At 36.6% G+C, this 24,521-nt stretch overlaps 1 protein-coding gene across 2 annotated transcripts in view; it reads left to right on the top strand.

Moving 5' to 3' along the window:
• LOC101744177 (uncharacterized) overlaps nucleotides 1–24,521 on the top strand; it is a 108,045-nt gene that overhangs the window by 29,978 nt on the left and 53,546 nt on the right. Inside the window, exon 1 of one of the 2 annotated variants that reach the window (XM_012690922.4) lies at nucleotides 23,427–24,161. The exons of the other annotated variant lie outside the window; for it this stretch is intronic. The gene's annotated coding sequence lies outside the window, so the exon portion shown is untranslated. Of the gene's footprint in view, nucleotides 1–23,426; nucleotides 24,162–24,521 lie in introns of those variants that run through there. 2 annotated transcript variants of the gene reach the window in all.

Genomic DNA, 24,521 nt, shown 5'->3' with positions numbered 1-24,521 from the left:
GGTGGGCGAGCAAAGGCTCAGCCAGGAAGAATGGGTGTTATCCGACCGTGACGGGGTAACGCAAAGCTGCCGTCGCTCAAAACATACCTTGTCGGATCCCCCAGATTCACTCTCGGTGCTTTTAAGACCCTCAAGCACCGGTCACCGTCCTCGTCGGAGCCGTCGCTTACGACGAAGGGCTCGACGAGCGAACTAACCCATAGACCACTGAGTTTCTCGCCGGATCTTATCAGTGGGTCGCTTTTTCTGATCCGGTGGTAGATTCTGCGAAGCACTGCTCTTGCTAAGGCCAGGGCTAGCAACACTCCGGTTTGAGTCCCGTGAGCTCACCTACACATGAAGGAGAAGCTGAAATAATATCTCAAGGCTATCAGCCTACGTAAGAAAAAACATGTACATATTGACAATTCCTAACTGATCGAACGTAATAAAGTAAAACATTTTACGAACCTACCGAATTTTAAAATTAGATAGATTTAGCGCCGTAACGAAGATATAGAATAGATAGAAGTGATATATTATACGCATTGAGAAGTTTACGTAAGTTATTAATAAAGTGTTTTTATATCAAACATAATCGACAAAACAAGACCGACCAGGCCACTCAGTGGTGTAGTAGTTAGTTACCCAATTTTTTTTTAACTCTAGAGAATCCTTTTAGGGATACCCGGTCAAGGGAGGTACAAGACCGGGTTATGTCGGACTCCAGCGCCTCAAGAGAAAAAGAGGAAAAGACTGAGACTGAGGTCATCCACCTCCTCCAATTCCTCTAAGGAGACTACACCTGAAAAAGACACGCGAGGCACCATTTGTAACTATACTTGAGACCTTAGAACTTATATCTCAAGGTGGGTGGCGCATTTACGTTGTAGATGTCTATGGGCTCAAGTAACCACTTAAAAACAGGTGGGCTGTGAGCTCGTCCACCCCTCTAAGCAATAAAAAACAAAAAAAAACCCGCTCCGCAGACTACCGACCACACAACTGGACGAAACCTACAATACAGCATAGAGAGCGCCTTTTTTAAAAATTTGCATTTCTTGATAATATGCATTTTATCAATTTTACCATCTATCACAAACACAAATCACAAATTGATACACGATTTTTACATTCCGATAATTCGATAATACAAAAACGTGTTTTTTCATCTTACGCAAAACAATATTCGTTTTTTTTTTCACTTCGATAAAGCGGCACGACACGAGAACCCTCTCATCGTGGCCGCCGGTAACTACATTCCCGATCCTGCGGAAAGAATGGAAAGCAGTCGACGTCGCCCCAAACACGTCATTTCGGATTCTCCCGATCCACTAACGGTGCTTTTAGGTACCTCAAGCACCGGTCATCGTTCTCGTCGAACCCATCGCTTGCGACGAAGGGCTCGACAAGTAAATTAACCCACAGACACAGCCCACTGAGTTTCTCGCCGGATCTTCTCAGTGGGTCGCGTTTCTGATCCGGTGGTAGATACTGCGAAGCACGGCTCTTGCTAGGGTTCATGTTAGCAACGTCGTCAGGTTTGAGCCCCGTGAGCTCACCTACTAGTTCCTAGTAAATTCCTAGTAAGGTTCCGCTGATATAACCTCTCAAGGCTATCAGCTTAGGTAGGAAAAAATATGTTTTTTTTTTATTGCTTAGATGAGTGGACGAGCTCACAGCCCACCTGGTGTTAAGTGGTTACTGGAGCCCATAGACATCTACAACGTAAATGCGCCACCCACCTTGAGATATAAGTTCTCAAGTATAGTTACAACGGCTGCTCCGCACATCAAACCGAAACGCATTACTGCTTCACGCCAGATATAGAATTCGTTTGTAGACATCCAACATACAATCAACGATTCCATGATTTCTCACAATATAACTAACAAAAGCTTTTCTTCGAGGGCTCGACTAGCGAAATGCAGGGTCATTAAAAATCGTACGAAATCGTTTTAAATTAAATCCATTCCGAGAGGATAAACAGCAACAAATTATAAGTTAAAAGTGATTGGTTCGCGTGTTGCCGTGTGAGACTGGCCTTACGATCGGCCGTGCGTGAGAGCCTTTGTCCTTATATGTCGGGTTCGGGACAAGGCAAAAACTTCGAGCGATTTCCATTTAATTTTTTTTATTGCTTAAATGGGTGTACGAGCTCACAGCCCACCTGGTATTAAGTGGTTACTGGAGCCCATAGACATTTACAACGTAAATGCGCCACCCGCCTTGAGATATAAGTTCTAAGATCTCAGTATAGTTACAGTATACTTTTAGAAGTTTTACAGTATACTTTTAGAAATAAAAAAAATATTGTGTGGTGTCGTGGGACATCGGATAGGAACGAAGTTCCTTATTATAAAAATATTAATTTTAAGTTCTATTTGAAGTATAAAGAAAATAATTATTCGGGTATACATTTTTTGTTCTCATTTTTTTATTGATAAAAATAAATAAAAACTACTTTACAAAGTTATCAACTTTATTTTATTCACAATAATTTATAAAAAATATATAATACTAATATAAATACAAAGAAACAACTGTTTATATGAATAATAATACTAACCGTCATCACGTAGACACTGTATAGCCATCATACTAAGACTATACATAAATAATAAAAATCTTACGTTACGGACGTTTTTTCCCGGTTAGGGTACCCCTCCGCATAAGGAACTTCGACCCAAAAAAAAGTAATGAATTGCATCTAATGACCTGTTTGTATTTCTGGTAAGGCCTTGCGTATTGCTATTCCTAAGATATACTTTTTTGGTAGTCCGCCGTATTGTCTGACCTTGAGGGTTCCATTGTCTTGCCCTGCGCGAAACAGCCATGGCCCCATGGGTTGCGGTTCACTGTCACCCTCAAACTCCACATAGCTGTTATGAAGTGCAATAGTGATATCTACCTACTTATATACTTGAGTAATTGGATGGCTTAAGCCGCTTCACGTCAAGTGGATTATAAGTTGACTGTGTTTTTTTTTTTACCTATTCACTGGTAGCCTAAGGGTATATTCTAACTACGCCTGACGGGTATGTGAGCCCAGAAACTCGACCACTGAGAATATCCGGCAAGAAACTCAGTGGGCTATGTACATTGTATTAGGTTTTTTTTTATTGCTTAGATGGGTAGACGAACTCACAGCCCACCTGTTGTTAAGTGGTTACTGGAACCCATAAACATCTATAACGTAAATAAATGCGCCACCTACCTTGCGATATAAGTTCTAAGGTCTGAAGTATAGTTATAACGGCTGCCCCACCCTTCAAACCGAAACGCATTACTGCTTCACGGCAGAAATAGGCAGAGTGGTGGTACCTACCCGCGCGGAATCACAAGAGGTCCTACCACCAGATGGTTCATGAACGACCTCACTGCCTACCTCGTGTGAATTAGTTACCAGGAGCTTTAAGTACATTATGAAGTCTCCACCTTAGAACATGAAATCAAAATCTATATTGTCGTATCTAATATGTATTCAGTAGACAGATTTTGACTATTTAATCTAACATAGCACAACCACATCTTTTCTAATAGGCGTTGTAAAAGATGACTAAGGCACTTCTTTGAGTACTATATGACGAAAAATCCGCTAAAATATGAAGCAAAAAAACAGGTCAGAAGGCACCGTTCTAGAGATTAAACTTACCAAACATAAAGCAGAAAAAATATGTGTTTGTTATTAATAAGCTTAAATCGTTAAGTAGTATTATGAATTTTAAAAACATGTTATCACCGACAAACATTTTAATTTTATGTATTATCAGATAACAATCTGCATAATCTGTATAAGATTTTAAGAATTTGTAAAATCTCTCTCATGAATACATAAGTTATTGGAATTGGTATCACCTGCAAAATATGACCACACCAGACGTCTTATCTTATGAAGATTCGAAAACCAGAAACAATTAACGATCGCTTACGTTTGCACCACACGATGCACCGAAGAATTTTAATATGGCATCAAATAGGTCATGTTTTCCTTTATATGTATTTAAATACAAAGAGTTTTTGTTCGTGTTTATTTCATCGCAAATCACTATCGCTATCCATCAACGCGTCACTTATTTAAAACTAACGAATTGAATTGAAATCAAATACAACACGGTATTCTTATAACGTTCCCTCCTATAACACGGTATTCTTATAACGCATTTTCATATTACGCGATTTCAATCCCTTGTATAATACGGGGATTTCACACGTTATATTTCTGTACATACTCTGAAATTTATGATGTTCTTAATTTCGCGTACCTTTGCACATTGTGTCAATTGTGTTGTTCTAGATTGAAATGAAATTATTTGATTAAATTTGTGTTTCTAGTTTTGTATTGTAAAAACATTAGTTATATTGTAACATATTTGTATATACATATATAAGGTAAATTCCAATATGTTTGTGATTAGAACGACACAGTCAGTCAAACACAATTGAGTTTCTCTGTAATAAAAGTTTTATTGTTCATTATATTAGGTACATGAAATAAGAGTGTGTATTTACTCATTACGTTACAAAAACCTACATACCTGTAATAAAAGAAACGACATTTAATGTTATTATTAACAATGTCAGTTCCTGAATCACAATTAAGTAGTATTTTAAACTTTAAATATTAATTTATTAACAATCACGAGTCTCATGCGTTTTAGGTTATCTTTTCCATAGCTAATTAAATTCATTGATTTGTCATGTCACTCATTCGATGATGATTGATGCGCGGGAAATTGAATTAAAGAAAATTATATTTTTTCTTTACACATATATTATATTTGTACATAATGCGTTATATGGGGTCATACAAACGTGCTATGCGAGAATACTTTTACAACGCGTTTCCTATAACGCGGAACTAATCTACCGTGTTATAGGGAAAGATTATCTTATCTTTCTAGATTGTTCTGTTTTCAATGTCGATGTATGATCGTTGTAACAATTCCACAGTGAATCGTTTAATGAGTATATCGGCAGTGTAGTTTCATTGGTTGTAGGACATATCGATATCCTGCTCTAGCGCGAAATCGCGTGTTCTACTTAAATGTGGGAACAACAGTTGTATCAAAGCATTTTGAATTCAGTGCTTCTTTTTCTTATTTGTCTCCACTAGATGGGATCGGCACAGCGAATTTTTCTATTCCATTCTTTTCTATCCGTCGTCATCTCAACACTCATTACTCTCATATAGTCATTCACACTCTCCGTCCATGTCTTCTTCGGTCGACCTCTTCCCCGTCTACCTTGCACTACCATCTCCATACATCTAGTCACATTGACGTCCTCTCTACGCATCACATGTCCATACCACGCTAACCGTTTGAATTCAATGCTATTAGTACTAAAGGGATAATCGTGTGATTTATCTTCGGCAATGTCAGGTGAGATATATTTGCATCGAGAACAAAGCAACTCACATTAAATTGTTACCCTCGTTGACCGTAACACTGACATGACAAACACGGCCTTGAAGGGACCTAACCCAGTTCCGCATAAGGTCTTACCAAAACGAAACCAGATTAAAATACCAATTCGGCGTCGTGTGGGTGGACGTTTTAATCGATACAATTTTGGCATCGATTAAATAAAACATGAATTATAATCGATTCGTTTCCTGTTTCGGTTTTTTTTTTAAATCCACTCGTCATGTTTCGTCGCCCACATTACGTCACAATTATAACGTAATAATAGCGAAAAGCCTATGATTAATGACAGGCCGAGTGCGCGGTAATCATTCCCAAAAACGTCTCCCCAAAACAAAATAAAAAGGCGATCTAACATTTATCAGTACCTATTTTTTAGAGTCTGACCAATGAATGAATACGCTTGAAACATTGTGAATTTTCGATAAATACGAGAATTTACAAAGACTAGTAGCCGCCCATTAATCGTAATTCGACTATAATTATTGGTTTAAAATATAAATTTGAACATTATGATGGGTCTATTGTCAAAGATAATTATATATATAGTATTATCTATTATTACACACTCAAATCTGTTTATTCCGAATCAGACGTGATCATTCTTATTTGATCCCAAAATAAACTCCACCATTGGTTCCAAAATTCTAGGAAAACCCGTAAAACCCACTTAAAGACCTTTTTAACTGCGCAGAATACAAAAGGAGGTTCTTAATTCGAATAGTATGGTTTTTTTTTTTAAATAACCGTTTCCAACCTATGAACTCGCCAAACAAATCGCGTATTTATTTTCAAACTAGTCCAATATGTTATGCACACATTAGTGCCTATATAATTTAATATTTCATCACATAGCTGTACATACATCACAAGATAATTACTTTGTTTGAACACGAACTAAGCGTTACGACATTCAAATGTTACAGTCCCACAAAACTTGGTTACATTCGATTGGGCCAAAATGATATTAGGGATGGCACGTCGCCAATAATAATTTCATTAGATGCTAAGTGGCTGGTTGTACTAGACCATTATTCACTTGTAGAATACTGTTTTGTGTATAATATTGAAAACAGATCTGATGTGAAGCAGTACACGGCAGATAAGCAATAGCGACGTTTATTATTACCTGTATTGGTCGGGCCAATTTTACAATAGTTGTCACTGGCGGGTACAAAGATCTGGCGATGTGACGTAGCCCACTTCGATAAAGCGGCACGACACGAGAACTCTCTCATCGTGGCCGCCGGTAACTATATTGCCGATCCTGCGGAAAGAATGGAAAGCAGTCGACGTCGCCCCAAACACGTCATCTCGGATCCTCCCGATCCACTAACGGTGCTTTTAGGTACCTCAAGCACCGGTCATCGTTAATGAACCGGTCGTCGTAAATTAACCCTCAGACACAGCCCACCGAGTTTCTCGCCGGATCTTCTCAGTGGGTCGCGTTTTCGATCCGGTGGTAGATTCTGCGAAGCACGGCTCTTGCCAGGGGTGGGTATGGAGCTGGAACGTTTGCCTACGTTTGCCGCTAGGGGTGCTGCTACAACTACACACAAATTTGAGTTAACTTTTACGCTATCGAGAACGTTAAAAAACTCGCACTAAGCACACTGGGGTATTTTACGTAACGCAACCGACACAGCGAAACGTGACAGTGAATAAATACAAATTTGACCCACAAATTTTAAGATACTTGTCGCACCCTTAACATAAACTCTTGCACACACAACATATTATTATGATTATAGATAATTGATATGCATGTATAGTGTACGCCTTGAGTTAAATATATTGTGTTAAACAAGTCTACAGTATTATGGACGATTACGGTCTTGTGCCCGCGGCTCAATAACTATGACATATAGAATAAGAGAAACTAAAAATAGTTTTTAATAACTTTTTTACCCGTCACCGGAGTAGAGTTCATCCATATTACCTAGAACCATTGCGTTCATATACAGTGCGCTTCCAGAGTTGTTTTTTGCCAAGTACCATCCGGCTTTGGAATGAGCTTCCCTCTACGGTGTTTCTCGAGCGCTATGACATGTCCTTCATCAATCGCGGCTTGCAGAGATTAGGTACCTAACGATAGGCAGCAGGTTGGCTCTACTTTTGGAATTGCTGACGTCCATGGGCGACGGTAACCATGCACCATCAGGTAGGCCGTATGCTCATTAAGGATAATAAAAAAAAGAAGATAGTCGGAACTCACAGCCCAACTACCACTACTGTAGTGTATTTTGCATCCATTGAAGTCGTCGTGGCCTAACGGATAAGACGTCCGGTGCATTCGTGTTGAAACGATGCACCGGTGTTCGAATCCCGCAGGCGGGTACCAATTTTTCTAATGAAATACGTACTTAACAAATGTTCACGATTGACTTCCACGGTGAAGGAATAACATCGTGTAATAAAAGTGAAACCCGCAAAATTATTATTTGCGTAATTACTGGTGGTAGGACCTGTTGTGAGTCCGCGCGGGTAGGTACCACCGCCCTGCCTATTTCTGCCGTGAAGCAGTAATGCGTTTCGGTTTGTAGGGTGGGGCAGCCGTTGTAACTATACTGAGACCTTACAACTTATATCTCAAGGTGGGTGGCGCATTTACGTTGTAGACGTCTATGGGCTCCAGTAACCACTTAACACCAGGTGGACTGTGAGCTCGTCCACCCATCTACGCAATAAAAAAAAATAAAAAAAAATTGCATCCCATATACACCGCTTGAATGCTCCAGAGATATGAGGCCGTCAGCGCAAAAGTGATCAAACCCCAAAATTTTTCGTATTCATGCTTACCTATATGTATATTGCAATTTATTGAAAAGAACTCCCTAGTTTCACCCATAGATAACAGATGGCTTTGTGAACATTATTTTGGCGCGTATTTTTTTTTTATGATTGAAAGATTACTGGTGGCCCGGAGGCCTTTCCAGCTTCACCAGGACAGGTGGGCGAGCAAAGGCTCAGCCAGGAGGGGTGGGATTTGCTAACAACTGCCCGAGCGCCTCCGAAGGAGACCTAACAACTCAAGAGCAATTGCTTCGCGAATGAATCTACTACCGGATCGGAATCGCGACCCACTGAGAAGATCCGGCGAGAAACTCAGCGGGCTGATGCATCGGTTAGGTTGCACGTCGACCTCTTTGTCGAGTTCGACGAGTACGGTTACCGGGGGCGCGTATTGTTTTTGCCTACGAAGTGGTGTAAAAGTAAATTCAAACCTCATACTGACTATGGTAAGTTTAGGCAGCTTTTGCACTTTTGACGGCCTCACATTTGGTCAACATCCAAGTAGAAAATGGACTATTCTAACACATAACCACCTCTATAAATCTTTGTGCACCATAAAATTCGAGATCGTAATCATTCTTTCGAAATGTTGCTCATTAACGCCCACGGACCTTTGCGAATCACTTCTACTCTATAAGACGTAATTATCATGAGTTAGAAATAGAAAAGTTAACTTCACAAATAAATTCGTTGAAAACTGATTTGGACAATGTAACTAAAAATTATGAATATGCTCAAAAAGACATATGTGAACATATATCGGTGATGGATAACCTGCTAGATTTGTGTAATAATAATAAAGAGCGATTTGAATCTCTGACATTACAATATGCTAATTGTAAATGTCACTGCTCTATATCAGGTTCTCCAGTACCAGACTGTTCCAATAGTCAAAATCAATTTTCTAGTTCTACCTCTAAGCCCATTGTAAACAATATAATGAAACCTGCGCTTACTAAAAACATTATTAAAATATTCAGTGATGAACTAGGGAAAAATATGGGTGTAGCGCTGAATGATCTGTGTTTGGGACAATCTGTCATAAATTATTGTATGCCTGGGGCTTCATGTACCCACATACTCAATAAAATTTTAAATGTGACTCATTGCCCTAACACAACAATAATCATAATGATTGGGAGAAGGGGAAATGCAGATATAAGAGATATAAAATATCAAATAAATCAATTATTAACACTACAGGTGAAAAAGATCATCATGTTTGCATTTCCATTTATTCAGAGTATCCCAGCAGAAAATAAAATCAGACATTGCATTAATGATTTCATGCAGACAATTTCTAATGTTAATCATTATTATGTCATGACACCATGCAAATCAGAAAATATATTTTATACTATTGACATTAATTGCATGATAAAAAATAAATATATTATTATGACAAAACCTAACAAATTCTATTTAGGTAGCTACAATTTTAGACAAGTAGCAAACTCGCTACATTATTTTTTACACATTTATCTAGCCATGAATTTGGCTAATCAACCTACTGCTTCTTTTGAGCAGAAAAAAAATATGACATCTATTAATTTGGAATCCGTTCCAAGTAATTTAAATTAATTACTAAGACAACAGAGTTTACCTCTTGCAGTAAATATTATTTATTTGGACACAGCCCATCAACAAATAATATTTCTTTGAAAACAACTGTGATCAACCTGGTGCATCAGAACTTACAAGGTTTGATGGGTAAAGAACTTGAAATTGATTTGTTCCTAGATTATAATAAAGTCAATGTTCTATGTGTTACTGAACATTGGCTTAAAAAATATGAATTAAATTGTAATTTTAAAAATCACCGGGTTGTAAGTTCCTTCTGCAGAGAGAATGCTATACGAGGTGGCTCACTGATCATTGTTAATAAAGATTATAAATGTAAGGAACGTAGAGACATTGTGAGCCTCTCTGTGGAACGGATTATTGAAATGGCATGTGTAGAGCTTGAGCGCTTCATCGTTGTAAGTGTGTACAGGCCCCCGAATTCGTTATATGATTTTTTTGAAAATATAATGGAACGTGTTTTATTAAAGCTTTCTGTTTCTAATAAACATGTTTTTATTTGTGGTGATTTTAATATAAATTTATTAGAAAATACAAATGCCACTATTAGACTCAGAACATTGTTAAAATCATATAACCTTAGCAATCTATTTTCAGAGCCCACAAGAATAACTAGCACATCGGCAACCTGTATAGATAATATTTTCACAAATGTAAAACCTTTAAATAAATGCATTATTAATCATTTAAGTTCAGACCACAGTGGACAATTCTTATCTTTTAAAATTAAATCTGTTTCAGATGTTAATAGTACAAGAAAGCTACCGTTTGTTCCTATTAATATTAGACGTTTGGAGAAGCTTAGAGGTAAAGTTTTGGCAAAAATTCCGAATGTTTGTTATAGTAAAGATCCTAATGTTCATTACATGGATTTATTTAATGTTATTAATTCTGAATTTAGTGCCATCTTTACTTCTAAAACTCTGATCTTACCTAATAAAAGATCATTCAATGAATGGGCGACTGTTGGAATTCACAAAAGTAGGCAGAGATTATACGATCTCTATCATGAAAAATCATATAATCATAATAAGTCATTTCATGAGTATGTCTCTAAATATTCCAAGCTGTTTAAAAAAGTCTGTACATTGGCCAAGTCATTGCACTTAGGCAATCTTATAAAAAATGCACCTGACAAAATTAAAATGACTTGGAATATCATTAATAGGGAGACTGGGAATGTCAGAAACAGCAATGCTGAATTAACTTTAAAAATCAATAATCGAATAATAACTTCTCATCAAGAAGTGGCCAGTGCCTTTGAGCACTACTTTGCTGATATCCCAGCTTCTACAACAAAATCTTTAATTTCATCTCCTACCGTCGCCGAATCATTACTGCAAAATCATGTTGATAAATGCAGTGTTAACTTTAAGTTCACAAATATTGATATAAAGGACATAATTGATAATTTCAAGCTCATTAATATTAAGAAAACTGGTGATTTATGGGGAATTTCAATTAATGTTATAAAATCCATTATTGATATAATTGCACCTTACCTTGCTACAATATTTAATGACTGTATTGATGGTGGTGTGTTTCCTGATCTAATGAAATATAGTAAAATAATACCTTTATTTAAATCTGGTAGTACTTTTGACCCCTCTAACTTTAGGCCCATTTCAGTACTACCTACATTGAGTAAAATTTTTGAAAAAATTATTCTGGAACAACTTTTGAACCACTTCAATTCTAATAACCTGCTTCATAACAAACAATATGGATTCACTAGAGGTCGGTCAACTATTGATGCAGGTGTAGATCTCATTAAAAATATTTTTCAGGCTTGGGAAGAGTCGCATAATGCCCTTGGGGTTTTCTGCGACTTATCTAAAGCTTTTGATTGTGTTGAGCATAATACATTGTTGAGGAAATTACACCATTATGGTATTAGGGGCGTTTCATTAGAACTTATTAAATCTTATTTATCCGGAAGAATCCAAAAGGTAGACGTTAAAGGAACGAGATCTTCCGGTGTCTTACTTAATATGGGTGTTCCTCAGGGTTCCATATTGGGTCCCTTCCTATTTCTTGTATATATCAATGATTTACCTAAGTTTATTGAAACCCGTCACGAGGTCGTATTATTCGCTGATGATACATCATTATTGTTTAAAATTAAACGACATTTGGAAGATTATGACGATGTGAATGATGCTATCTCGCGCGTGGTACATTGGTTTAGTGTTAATAATCTGTTATTAAATAACAAAAAAACAAAATGTATAAAATTTACCACACCTAATGTTAGACAAGTTGACACTAATATTACTGTAAGTGGAGAAACACTGGAGCTTGTGGATTCGACAGTTTTTCTTGGTATAACAGTTGATTCCAAGCTGCAGTGGGGTCCTCACATATGCAAGTTAGCGAGTAGGCTTAGTTCTGCAGCGTTTGCGGTAAAAAAAATACGAACGTATATTAATGAAGATACGGCACGCCTGGTTTATTTTAGTTATTTTCATAGTGTTATGTCCTATGGCATTTTGCTATGGGGCAATGCTGCCGATGTCGAAACGATTTTCATCCTGCAGAAGAGGGCTATTCGTGCTATTTATAATATGCACCCGAGGGAATCCTTGAGGGACAAGTTTAAGGAAATCAAAATTCTAACTTTAGCGTCCCAATACATTTTTGAAAATTTATTGTACGTGCGTAAAAACATTGAAGAATTCCCCAGAGTCTGCGATTTGCACAATGTGAACACTAGGAACAAACATAGGCTTGCGTTGCCGGCGGCTCGAATTAAGAAAATAAGCAACTCTTTTAGGGGGCTGGGTGTACAGCTTTTCAACAAGATCCCACTAAACGTTCAACTACTACCTGTTCATAGATTTAAGAAAACTGTTAAGGAACGTTTGTGCAACAAGGCATATTATAAAGTTAAGGATTATTTACTAGATGGCACTACGTGGGAATGAGGCGCTCGCTCCTGGCCTTTTCATTTTTCATTATTATTATTATTTTTTTAATTGTATTTTTTGACTTGTTTTTTCTTTTATTGTGAATATTTCTATTTATTTAAAAAAAAAAAGAAGAAAATATTTGAGAAAAAACAAAAAAAAAAGCCCGCTGAATTTGTTTCGCCGGTTCTTCTCAGGACTGTGGCTTTTTTTGGAACCGGTGGTAGAGTTAACATTGTTATTTGTATTTTGACATTCAACAAGTGTGTCATACTGACATCTAAGTTGAAATAAATGATTTTGAATTTTTGAATTTGAATTTGAATTTTATCCTTGATATCATTTTACAATTGGCTAGAAACAAAAACAATGTTTTTAAGAACATTTGTTTTTTTCTCTACTCATTCGCTGGTGGGACTATTCCAGCTACACCCGGAGGTTACGTGAGCTCACATGATCATCCTGAGAGAATTTACTAATTTGCTAACACTAAACCTAGCAAGAGCAGTCCATCGCAAAATCTACCACCGGATCGGAATCGCGACCCACTGATAAGATCCGACGAGAACCTCAGCGAACTTTTAAGAATAATACGAATGTTCCTGCGTACCCTAAAAAAACTGAGCGTGAACATATTTATGGGACCGCCATCAACCGTCGCACACCACCTGCTGGGCAATAGGTCTGAGGGCTGCAAATATCAAGGACGAGCACTTATAACGGAAACACCTGCGTCACACTGTTAATGTGGGGCTATGAAAACGGCGATAACTTGCAAAACGAAAAATAAAATACAAAACCGCGAAATTTTAAAAACAATACGTAACCGAATAAAAGTTAAAAAGTCGTCTACGATAAATCCAATAGCAGCTATGTTAGGGCTGGAATCTTAAGACGCATTGTAGATAGCTTGATTCTTAATATTCATGTATTTAAACAATTACTATATTATAACTATGTTCACTATATAGTAAGCTACGCCGAATAAAAATTACATAAATATAAACGACTAAAATAAAAAAAATTATAAACTAATAAAAATTACATGTGGCATTAACGTATAATATAAATTGTACTAAATAATAATAATAATTGTAATAAAATAATAAAATACATTGTACATTTCATTATTGATGAATAATCCAATATTTATTACCCGTTTTGTCTAATCCTTGGAAATCAGACCAGATGAATTGAAATTTATTAATATAATAACTAAAAGAGAGAAATGGTAAAATTATGTAAAATTAAAAGATGCGTGATCATTTCTGAATGTCAATAAACTCGTACTAAATATAAAAAGCCAATGATAGAATACAGTGAGAAGCAAATGTGTGTGCCTCTACCGGAAAACTGACTAAATACAACATTAAAGATTATTAATTTAAAAGTAAATATTTGCCGTTAGATTATTAAGAATGAATAATAAGTATAATATGCGTAAAGTATCAATTTATAATTTTAAATAAAATTATTATATTACATTCTGGTGGTAGAACATCTTGTGAGCTTGCACGGGTGCACTAACACCCTTCGTATTTCTGCTGTGAGGCAGTAATGCGTTTCGGTTTTAACGATGGGATAAACGTTTTACTGTATAGTTAACTGAAACTTAAAACTCATGTCTCCAGATGAGTGGCGGCTTTTACGTTATAGACATCTATGGGCTCCGGTATCTACTTAACTCTAGCTGGACCATAGGCTACCCAACTAAACAATAGTGACACTTCAAAAAATTTTGATTCGATTTACTTGCAAACTATTACTAATACATTACAGAATCAATTAGCAACAAAACGGTATTTAACACACAAAAAACCGACTTAAGTTTAATACATAATAATACATAAAGCTACACGCATACACGAATGGTCACAACCCACTGGGCACCTGAGTTATCTGATCCTCGTACGTTTCGGTCCACCGAAGCTTCCATATCTAGACACTTGCGTAATTTCTGCACAAAAGTACTCGCAAGTTGCACAGTAACGATGAAATATAGATAGTGTAATGTTACATGTTTAATTCTGTGGAAGTATTTACAGCAAAGCCTAATAGCGAAAGGTATTTACTTTAATAATTATATTTACTAGTTCATCAATAATAAGTTAAATTAATGAACTAGTAGTTTAGTTTAGTTTAGTTTAGTTTAGTTTAGTTTAGTTTAGTTTAGTTTAGTTTAGTTTAGTTTAGTCTAGTCTAGTCTAGTTTAGTTTAGTAACTAGTTTTCTTTTGCCACCTACCATCCGGCTTTGGAATGAGCTCCCTTCCACGGTGTTTCCCGAGCGCTATGACATATCCTTCTTCAAACGAGACTTGTGGAGAGTACTCAACGGTAGGCAGCGGCTTGGCTCTGCCCTTGGCATTGCTGAAGTCCATGGGCGACGGTAACCACTCACCATCAGGCACCACCCTTGTACAAGGGCAATGAAAAAATTAAGTCAAAAACATATTGCGCCTAATTTTTTTGAATTATTTCTATGATGATTGGTTTTTGTATGGGCTTCCTGATTTATTAGACGCTAGAAGCTTCTAATTGATTAAATTTAAAAAAACTTACTATAACTATGTACTATTTCTTATTAAGTATTTGTTTGCTTTCGAAAACAGAGGTACATTCGGTCCCGCTAGTAAAGAGTGCCGAATTAAGTAATTGCCAGAGAGGACCAAACCACTGCCTATTGCAAGCGACCGTTTCGGCTTGAAGGGTGGGGCAGCCGTTGTAACTATACTGAGACCTTAGAACTTATATCTGAAGGTGGGTGGCGCATTTACGTTGTAGATTTTTATGGGCTCCAGTAACCACTTAACACCAGGTGGGCTGTGAGATCGCCTACCCATCTAAGCAATAAAAAAAAATAACGTTCCAGAAACATCATAGTTACTGGTGCTTTAAAATGTTACTAAACTAAATCGGCGATAAGTCAGTCAAAAGTATTTTTCGTGTATTTTATGGCCGCAACAATAGAAAACTATTGGCAAGGGCGGTTAGGGTTCAATGAACGAACACATTTAACTTATTTTTATTTTATACGCAAAATATTTGATTACATAACTTTAAGCGTTTTTTTTTTAAATTACATAGATTAATGAACGAGCTCACCGCCCGCTTGATGTTAAATTGCTACAGGAGCCCATAGATATCGCAATGTGAATGATATCGCCCATCTTAAGACTTTTTCTCTTGAGATGTTTCAAATGTATTCCATAACTGCTGTCCCATGCTTCGGAACGGTACGCATATTTGCTTCACGATAGAAATAGGCAATATGGCGGTACCCACCGGGTGGGAATACTACTTAATTACAATTTGAAATTACCGACAGCTCTACTTAATAAAGCTCAACACTAATGTGTCAGACTTTTTATCGGGAATGCGAGGAGTGAAGTTGTGTGATGATTTGTTTTATTTGGTCTATTTAGTGTTTCTTCAGGTTTAAATGTGTAATAACGGTGGTTTATGAACTGTTTAATATCTGTGAAAGTGCACAAATGTGGGAAAATGAAACAAAGCCACTGGACGTAACTTGTCGGGACCTTCCAAAAAGTCTAAAGAAGAAATCTCGGTAAATGACCACCATTTTACTGAGATTATATTTCATCCCATCTCATTTCATTTAATTCCATCCCCGTTGATTAATGTCTCAAATTAATCATCTTCATTTAATTTCATTTTATTATTATTTATTTCATTTCACTCTTATTATAATTTTTCATAAAAAAAAGAATATGAATAACACATGACTTAAAGGTCTTAGTTACCAGGTCATAAAATCCCTTAAAAAAAACTAATGTGTCAAATACTTGACATTTGAACATGTTCTTTTTTGCGCAATACGTCGGTCCATAATTTGATTTCCATTAATGTAACCGCGTAATTGACGTGACAAAATCTCCAGCAAAACGTCTTTTGATTTCACATTTATTATAACGACTCTTTGAGAGTGTTTGTTCGAAAGGTCACATTGTTTTTTTGTTCACTAATGAATTATGTTAAATCATAAAATTGGTCAAATAATTCTGTACCTTTTTTTCTGGGCTAAGGGTCGAACCTCCTGTGAGGTTCCTGCGGCTATTGGACACGCGGCTTATATGCGACTGGAATTAAAATATTACACCCTGTACGTAATACGTTACATGGTGATACCATCATCTACACATTGTATATAAACATTTTTTTTCCTACCTATGCTGATAGCCTTGAGAGGCTATATCAGCTTCTCCTTGACGTGTAGGTGAGCTCACGGGGCTCAAACCGGAGTGTTGCTAACACTGGCCCTAGCAAAAGCAGTGCTTCGTAGAATTTACCACCGGATCGAAAACGCGACCCACTGAGAAGATCCGGCGCGAAACTCAGGCTGTGTCTATGGGTTAATTCGATCGTCGAGCCCTTCGTCGCAAGCGACGGGTTCGACGAGAACGGTGACCGGTGATTATAAACAATAATGTCTGGGGTATTGGTAGGCGTCATTGGCAGATCAGCTCTCGCAGTAGAAAGTGCGTACCTTGCTCTCGAGGCCTCGTCTCTCGAAGCCGGTCTCCAAGTAAACGCAGACAAAACTAAATTCCTGAGGGTGTCGAGGGACTTACGTGAGGACACAGCGCATAAAAATATTGGCCAGCATACTTTTGGATCTGTGAATGAATTTGTATATCTTGGTTCTCTGATAACGAATAATAATAATATAACAGCAGAAATAGTTAAGAGAATACTGTCGGCGAATAAATGCTACTTCGGCCTGCTTAAATATTTCTGTTCCAAAATTCTGTCACGAAATATGAAAATTCTTTTATACAAGACCCTACTGAGACCCATTCTTATTTATGGCTCAGAGACATGGGTACTCAGCAAAAAAGATGAGAACCGTCTGTCTACTTGTGTTCGAGCGTAAGATTCTAAGACGGATATTCGGTGCTGTGCGGGAAAACGAGATATGGAGGACGCGCTATAACCACGAGTTGTATGATGTTTACAAAGATCCTAACATCATAACAACTATAAAGATTGGACGCCTACGATGGGCAGGACATGTGGTTCGAATGGAGAGTACCAGAATGCCAAGACAATTGCTCTATGGCAAACCAGAGGGCCGCAGAAGTCGTGGCAGACCCAAACTTCGATGGTTGGATGGCGTGGAGCGCGACCTCAAAAATATCGGCGTCAAGAACTGGAAGGAGAAAGCCCTGAACAGAGCAGTCTGGAGAGACATATTGGACCAGGCTAAGGCCCACCCTGGGCTGTAAGGCCTAAGATGATGATGATGATTGGTAGGCGGGGCGGCTGACCCTGAACCACTAAGTTATTCCAAGAATACTTTAAGTAAAAACTTCCATATTTTACATAATTAGCATCGGTCTCTGAGTGCTTTCATGTTATACCCATAAAAGCAACATTCGTGGGCGTTTTTTAAAGCGGGTGCTATTTAAATTTGTCAGTGTTGTTAAGTAAATAATTTTATTTGTATATTTGTTTAGGAATTTCAGAATAACATGTTAGTGACGAAAGAACATCTATAAGTAAAACTATACTTAGCAACATAATATATAACATACGAGATTTATATCAATTGCATACTTGTTAATAGTACAATAAACTTCTCATAGCAAAATTCTTGATTATTTGTCCGCTGTGACAAGCGGAATGATGGTATCACCAGTAATAACGGATTTTACCGCACAATGTTGTTCCATCATCGTGGAAATCATTGGAAAATACGTTCTAGTTACGAATTGTCTTAAGACTTAACACAAGATATTGTTTCTATAATCTGACGAAGCGTGTTACGGATAATAATATGTTTAAAAAAAGTTTTTTTTCATTACTAGCTGACCCGGCAGACTTCGTAGTGCCTCAACCGATAAATAAAAGACCTAAACTTTTGTATAAAATAAACTTAAAACAAACAAAAAGAATCCGTCCGACGGGGGACACATCAAAGGAAAAACAAAATTATTTTTATTTAGTTCTGAGCATTTTCATATTTATCTACCTTTTAAACCTTCTCTGGACTTCCACAAACAATTCAAGACCAAAATTAGCCAAATTGGCTCAGCCGTTCTCGAGTTTTAGCGAGACTAACGAACGGCAATTCATTTTTATATATAAGGTATATAGAAGATAGATTGCGAAAAATAATGATCAATTGAGTTTTATAGATATTCAATAGCAATGAGTTTAGTAGATCATCGGGCCTAGAATACTCGAAGTATTGGGAACTCATTAAATGTGAAAATATTCATAAGTACCCGTTAAATAACGTGTTAGTTATTTCTGAACAAATATATGTTTAGAAGTAACTGTTCGATCCGAGTACTCTTCGAATCTTATTGGTTACCAAATAGTAGCTTTAAAGCCGATATTGTTTCGGTAAGGTCACAGTTTTAGCTTTATTGTGGTCGTCCCGTAGTCGAAATTCGTCTATAATTAATTGAAATTATATGTTTGAACTTCATTAGTGTTCTATTGTTAAAAACTATAATAATGTTATACTTCTATAATCACAGATTTCGCCAAGACTACACTATAGACAAATAATATTAAAGACAAACAATGTTAATCTATTAACAATTTTACCACAGACTTTAAACAATAACAGAAGTTTGACAATAAACAAAGAGTTTAAATATGTGTTGTGTCAAATATGTGGTAGTGTGTGTAATGTTTTTTAATTGATTTAATGTATTTTTATGCATAATTTAAAAAAATATTAACCATCTGCACTCCTTCTCTATATTCTCTATAAGTGTGGGCAATTCTATACTCCTTCGTCCGCGCAATTTTCGTAAAAAGGGGTACAAAGTATTTGCTTCACGTATTAATAGATAACAGTAAAATGTTTGCTTCACGTATTAATATATGGATAACAGTATCTATAGATTTGTATTATTTAATCTTGAAGAAAAATAAGAAATACTTAGATCTGATTGAACATTATAGCATATAAATGTGGAGTTACTACACTCATTACGCCACGTCACGCTCTGCGACGCGTGGAGGACTGCTTCTTGATTCGGGCGACCACGATTCGAGATCTCATAGGATAAGATATATTAAAGATAAGATACAATGGTCTAAACTCGCCTTTATTTTGTTTTAATACCCAATGAAGTTAAAGTACAATTTTGTGTATCATAATAGGTGTATTGGACCCCTAAGTAATTCACTTTCATGGAAATTATATTAATAGAATATTAACTAATTATTTATAAACAAAATGCAACTAGCGAAACTCGGTCACTGTCTGCTGTATGTATTGCCATTGCGCCACTTCAGTTATTTCTTTAACGGTACATACTAACTATCACGAAAATCATCAATGTCAAGCCATGAACTAAAATATATCACTTAGTTTTTATAAATCAATTATGTAATTAAAGTCGTCTTGTTTTTCCTACCGATGCTGATAACCTTGAGAGGTTATATCAGCTTTACCCTAGCGTGTAGATGAGCTCTCGGGGCTCAAACTGGAGGTGTTGCTAACACTGGTCCTAGCAAGAGCAATGCTTGGCAGAATCTGCCACCGAATCGGAAACGCGATCCACTGAGAAGATCTGGTGCTAGAGGTACCTAAAAGCACCGTTAATGGATCGGGAGGATCCGTAATGATGTGTTATAAAGTCGTCGTGGTCTAAAGGATTCATTATTCATCATTCAAAGGACGCATTCAAGCGAAGCGACTATACCGGTGTTCGAACCCCGTATACAGGTACAAATTATTCTATTACGTACGTATAAAATACGTACTTAAAAATTTTCACGAATGACTTCCACGGTGAAGGAATAATATGTTTTGTAATATATATTTAACGCGCAAAAATTATAATTTGGTAATTGACGGATAAAACAGATCGTAGAGCGCCTAGAGATCCCATTCCACGACGCCCTTCATGCGGCCAATGATCGGAGGCGCTGGCGGGACATTACAAGGAGCAAAATACTGACTACATATAATGGTCACGACCCTCAGCAGTGAGGAAACGCGAGGAGGAGAGGGCGCTTCATTTCCAGCCACAATAAATATTAAATTGTTATAACGCTTTGAACAATATTATAAAATACAAAAAATATTTTTTACCTTTTATGGACAGATACAACAGTTCGTAAAATTGTCTCCGGTTTTGTTCAAATCATGGTTTCGCTACTAAAAATTTTACATAATACTTCAACATTTTTTTACAGATAACGCGCGTGTTATAAAACCGAACCGCCTTACTAACTTATTCATTAAAATATTATAAGATAAATTAAATAGTGAATTCTTACGCTAAAACATCGTAAAATTAGATAAATACATCGAAGAGAACGAAACAAGTTTTCTTAATTAAATGTTTGTATTGATTGAGATAGGATTTATTGATTTTCTTATGAATTTTTCATTAATTAATTAGTGTTAGAACTATGTACCTTGTTAAGGTATTATCTTCATTTGTACCATATGTGCCTTGGAGTCTTGAACTCTCTGCACTCTTTCATCAGATATCCGATCTCCACGCGGGGTCAGAACCCAGAATAATCTAGTTAGAACCTAGGGGTAAGAATCCAGAATAATCTAGTTAATCTGGGTTCTGATCCCGAGTCTGGGGGTTTTAACCCCCAAGCCCGGTCTAGCGATAGACCTAGTCTTATCGGAGCTTGGAAATGGCGCAAAATCACGGTAACGGAAAGGAATCATCGAAAGATTGACACATTAGGAGTTTGGTGCTAGATAAGTTTCCTGCGTATAGTTTAGACTTTGCATCGAACCAATATTAGAAGACCATAACTTTAAAATAGAAAATCATAAGATATGATATTTGGTTATTTCATATTAACTCTCCTGCTTTTATTAAATAAAAGTTATGGTCGACAAAGCAATTACAAGTCCTCAACCATTACCCATTATACTCATTAATATTAACTCAAATATTACCCGTAAATAACCATTATTCTGTGGAATGACTAATCCAAGGTGACATATAATCCAAAATCATAATTCTATGGATACAGTAATCCAAGGTCAAGTAAAAGGTAATCAAACACAGGGTCATTCATAAATACACTAGAGAGATCGTATTAAAAAGTTGGAAAAGTTCGTGTATACAATATTCCCGCAACAGAACCTAAGGCTGTAGATGGAGATGGAGAGAGTTGTCGCTAGGCGATTTCTTTCACAGAACTGAGCACAGATTGACGGAATCGACAAGAAAGCTCACTGCCCGGTTAAAATCTTGTTTATATGAGCTATTTTGTATAATATCTAGTTTGGAGGAATAAGCGACAAAGGGACGATCTTCCACCGAGCGGGTGATATTGCTCGGTAGACCGACGGTCCGAATGTTGTTGTTCGAACTTGTATACATTCAAACTTATATTGAAAATGTCATTGACGAAATTGAGGCATCTGTCAAATATCTTCTGCTCTTGGATACCCGCTACTTTAGTACCAATAATATCAATTGTTAAGGATTAATACACTTTACTAAGATTTTGAAGCCATTTTGAGATTCAACAGCTATTTCGACTCGATGGATGAAAATCGGTAGGGATGCTCTAACAAAATCGCAACATCATCGTCATTCAAATCCACAAATACATAGAATAGCATTAGCATTTGAGAAATGAGGCACAAACTAAAGTGTATTTCTTGAATCAATCGTTAATGCTTAGAAAATATAGAACTTAAAATAAACTGTCTCAAGGAAATTGCTTGGGGACTTAGTGATGGACTATTTTCAGTAACGCTATTCGGGAGTACACGAAGCGCCCATCTCTATAAGTTGACATAAATATCTGTGTAAATAGATAACGCAGCCTATTACTTTGTTTTCGGACACAGATTTTCTTGTTTTTTCTTTTTAGATTTTTCCCGATTTCTCGGCAAATTTTTCCCGATATCCCACAAGTTTATTAAAAGTATACTACCATAGATTAGCGAACAAATCAGCACACAACAGGTTCAATAGCCGGTAGTAGTTCCCTTCAGGTCTCCGTGGCCAGCGGAGCAGTGAGCACATTAGCTGGATCAGCCGTCTGTGACCAGTATCGCACCGTCTCACCACAGACTGCGTGAATGTAATAGAAATGGACATATAATAGTGATTTTTTTAGCAATATGGCTACATAGCGGTAAGCAGCGGCTTGGCTCTGCCCCTGGCATTGCTGAAGTCCATGGGCGACGGTAACCACTCACCATCAGGTGGGCCGTATGCTCGTCTGCCTACAAGGGCAATAAAAAAAGTCGTAAGTTAGCACAAATAAATAGAAGACATATTATTATTTATTAATTATACAATAATGAAGTTATGTAATATAGATACGGGTAGTCAAGTATGTCTTCATGCATAGAAATCCTTGAATATTTAAAATGACATATATAAAAATGTGAAAATATAACCTGATTGATTTTCATTACATTAATCATTTTCATTAGCACAAATAGTTAAGCGATTTTATAGCCTACCTAAACTTAGACAGTGTTTAAATTACATTAATCTGATAAAATACCATTTAAATATGGCAGATGTTTATTTAAAAAAGCCTACAAATGTCTCTTTTAAAACAACCTAAACTTTGACCTCAATGTGACCTTTGAGTTATACCCGAAACATAAATATTGTTCAATAAAAAACGATTTGAACTTATTAACATAATTATGTATGAACAGAGAGAATGCCATATCTGTTTTTTCTCATGTCTATGTCACTCGCCTGAGGCTACGAAAGCGAATCTCGGTAGCCGAATGTACTGGAGTCAAGTCAGTTTTATACTTGCTCTTATGTGTGCTGTACCGTCTCAGACATTGGACGAAAGGCTTAATTTAAAAAAAAAAACTCACGAAAAAGTTTCATTAGAAATTTCGAACCTCAATAATACCTATTTGGTGAATTTAAAAAAAGCGCCGGAATTCATTTTTAAAACAATTCGAAATTTAAATTTATAATATCGTGTGATTTAAAATATGTGATCAGTGATTAATCTGCGTTTAGTGTTAAAAAAAAAAAAAAATTGTGTGCATTTTTCATCACGTTGTGCGGTTTTAAATTATCTAACATGACTTTTAAATTTTATTGAGGCTTTTGTATGAAATTAACATTTTTATCTCGTTCGTTATAATTTATAGCAACTAAAAGGATAGATTTATCCGATTGGCTTGCCTATCAGAATGTCTGAGCTGTAACGGAATTTATCGAAAATCACACAACTTGTGAATCTAAAACTAACTAACAATTTGGATGAAAATGTAAAAAATACCTGAAATACTGCGCTAAATATTTAAGTGGGTTGTGCGTATAGTGACCCCCAGGGTTGGAATAGCCCACTGAGTTTCTCGCCGGATCTTCTCAGTGGGTCGCGTTTCCGAACCGGTGGTAGATTCTGCGGAGCACACCTCTTGCTAGGGTTCATGTTAGCAACGTCGTCAGGTTTGAGCCCCGTGAGCTCATCTACTAGTTAAGGTTACGCTGAAATAGCCTCTCAAGTCTATCAGGAGGAAAAAAGGTTGGAGTGCACCATTACCTACATTCGCCGTGATGGAATTATATACCATAATGTCCTTTCCTTCCTTAAACCGTAGGAAGTACAATAATATACTATCTTAATTAGGCAAAGTAACCTAATTCATTATACGACTGTACACAATGAGCAAATAAAGTGCAGATGCGACATTTAATATATGATACAAAATACATTAGGGAAAGATTAAACATTTGATAGTTTTGTGCTTACGTTAATTATATTAGTAAAAATATGAATCAAATAATAAAAAAAGGTAATTATGTACATGCCTTAATTCTTTTCCCTTATTAAAAAAACAATTGAACCAGTTTTAAGTTCAAGGAACTGGAGTACCCCAATAAC

Source organism: Bombyx mori, chromosome 18, assembly GCF_030269925.1.
Source record: "Bombyx mori chromosome 18, ASM3026992v2".
Lineage (NCBI taxonomy): Eukaryota > Metazoa > Arthropoda > Insecta > Lepidoptera > Bombycidae > Bombyx > Bombyx mori.
This window is presented reverse-complemented; position numbering and strand designations above follow the sequence as displayed.